Source organism: Schistocerca piceifrons, unplaced genomic scaffold (assembly GCF_021461385.2).
Source record: "Schistocerca piceifrons isolate TAMUIC-IGC-003096 unplaced genomic scaffold, iqSchPice1.1 HiC_scaffold_178, whole genome shotgun sequence".
Classification (NCBI taxonomy): domain Eukaryota; kingdom Metazoa; phylum Arthropoda; class Insecta; order Orthoptera; family Acrididae; genus Schistocerca; species Schistocerca piceifrons.
Genome location: NW_025727656.1, coordinates 32501 through 35153, shown reverse-complemented (window position 1 = coordinate 35153; position 2653 = coordinate 32501). Strand labels below are relative to the sequence as shown.

The window sequence follows — 2653 nt, the reverse complement described above, 5'->3', positions numbered from 1 at the left end:
GTTCAATGCCCTTCGCATGCGACGTACTCAGGCTACGTTGTGGTGCGGCCTGTGTCAACTGTCCGCTGATGTCGTACGCGTGAACCACAATCTGTACTGCACATTCGTCCTTATGTACTGAATGATACATCGTGGCACATGTGTGACCGCACAACGACTGCGCCCAAAAACGGCGGACCATACAGTGCAAATATTGTGCACGCAGCTACGTGTCGTCTCCCTATGAGAGCTGGATTGCAGTGTGGTACGCCATAGAGACGTGTGGGAGGAACGGACGCCGTGGATGGCGATCAGCATGAGCTGTCTGTTGATGTATTCGGACCTAGTCGTCTCTCCTCACACACCGTGATGGCATGGTGCACCGCGTTCCATATCTGCGACATGCTACAGAGGCCGGTTGACAGTCGTTCGAGCAATGGACATCGCATACGTACGGGGGCCACCTTCCACGTATTGTCTAGGCGTGCACATTTTGTTGCGTGTATGTGGGCAGACGTAGTGTGGCGTGACACCTGACACAGGCATGCAATAATCGTTGAAGTTGCAAATGGCGATGGACGCCTGCGTTTTCTGGTGAAGTTACGCAAATGAACAAATGGTAACCTGTTGTGGTGCGGTTGTTCTCGCTAGGGGTGAATCGGTGATGGCGACGATAGGTTGAGGTACTAACCGGTTGTTCCAGCGATACCCACCATGCCGACGAAACTGAACGGCATCTGGGTGTGAAGCGATACGCGGCGGTGGCTGGGTGGGACCGTCCCACGGCCGGTGAGGGGGCGCCTCCCGGCGTGCTGGCCGCGCGGTGCGTGGGCGCACGCGCTACAGCCGGCTGGTGGGGGCGGCCAGTGGCAGGCGCGCCGGCCGACGGACGCGGCAGGCGTCGCAGCTGCGCGCCGGCGCACCCTGCGCGCGGCGCCGTGCGGCCAAAGTAGGTCCTCGCGGGCCCGGTGCGAAGCGCGGTGGACATCTTCAGTGTGCTGGTCCGATTGAGGACTGTGTGCGTTGAGGATGCGCCGCCGCCCGGCGCTCGGCGCCGCGACGCCGTCTGCTGCTCGGTCGCCCCAGCGGTTCTCGCTGGTGGTTTGTATCGCAGCTGTGCGGATGTGTTGGCGCGTGCGCTGTGCTGGGAGAGTTCGCTTCGGCACCCAAGTGGGGCTTTTGTCCTTCTGTGGCGCTGGCGTTGGAGCTGCCGGTCACCGTAGGTGGCGCGTGTTGTCTCCCGCCGGCAATGCCACGACAGCACGCTCCCGGGCCTCTGTCGGCAGCGGCAAGCTCAGTTGGGAGCACGGGTGGTCGCACCGAAAGCGTCTACTCGCCTAACTCCGGGCGATTGCGCCTCTCTCGAACCCGACCAAGTACTTGGGACGGCGCTGCGCGCCGCCGGGACCTGAGAGGGTTTCGAGGTGTATTGTGCAGGGGAGCTCAGCCTCCTCCTGTTTGCAGAATGATTGAGCGGACGCTTGCGTGTTCGCGCGGGCCCCCGGGACACACTCCCGGGCGGCCGGCTGCTCAGCTCTAGTTGACGCAGCTCCCTGGTTGATCCTGCCAGTAGTCATATGCTTGTCTCAAAGATTAAGCCATGCATGTCTCAGTACAAGCCGCATTAAGGTGAAACCGCGAATGGCTCATTAAATCAGTTATGGTTCCTTAGATCGTACCCACGTTACTTGGATAACTGTGGTAATTCTAGAGCTAATACATGCAAACAGAGTCCCGACCAGAGATGGAAGGGACGCTTTTATTAGATCAAAACCAATCGGTCGGCTCGTCCGGTCCGTTTGCCTTGGTGACTCTGAATAACTTTGGGCTGATCGCACGGTCCTCGTACCGGCGACGCATCTTTCAAATGTCTGCCTTATCAACTGTCGATGGTAGGTTCTGCGCCTACCATGGTTGTAACGGGTAACGGGGAATCAGGGTTCGATTCCGGAGAGGGAGCCTGAGAAACGGCTACCACATCCAAGGAAGGCAGCAGGCGCGCAAATTACCCACTCCCGGCACGGGGAGGTAGTGACGAAAAATAACGATACGGGACTCATCCGAGGCCCCGTAATCGGAATGAGTACACTTTAAATCCTTTAACGAGTATCTATTGGAGGGCAAGTCTGGTGCCAGCAGCCGCGGTAATTCCAGCTCCAATAGCGTATATTAAAGTTGTTGCGGTTAAAAAGCTCGTAGTTGGATTTGTGTCCCACGCTGTTGGTTCACCGCCCGTCGGTGTTTAACTGGCATGTATCGTGGGACGTCCTGCCGGTGGGGCGAGCTGAAGGCGTGCGACCGCCTCGTGCGTGCTCGTGCGTCCCGAGGCGGACCCCGTTGAAATCCTACCAGGGTGCTCTTTATTGAGTGTCTCGGTGGGCCGGCACGTTTACTTTGAACAAATTAGAGTGCTTAAAGCAGGCAAGCCCGCCTGAATACTGTGTGCATGGAATAATGGAATAGGACCTCGGTTCTATTTTGTTGGTTTTCGGAACCCGAGGTAATGATTAATAGGGACAGGCGGGGGCATTCGTATTGCGACGTTAGAGGTGAAATTCTTGGATCGTCGCAAGACGAACAGAAGCGAAAGCATTTGCCAAGTATGTTTTCATTAATCAAGAACGAAAGTTAGAGGTTCGAAGGCGATCAGATACCGCCCTAGTTCTAACCATAA

At 57.2% G+C, this 2653-nt stretch overlaps 1 non-coding gene across 1 annotated transcript in view; it reads left to right on the top strand.

The window, feature by feature from the left end:
• Positions 1 to 1529: 1529 nt before the first annotated feature.
• Positions 1530 to 2653, top strand: part of LOC124740622 — a 1909-nt gene continuing 785 nt past the window's right edge. Inside the window, exon 1 of the ribosomal RNA XR_007009849.1 lies at positions 1530 to 2653. This exon is cut by the window's right edge and continues 785 nt beyond it. This is a non-coding gene — a ribosomal RNA (small subunit ribosomal RNA).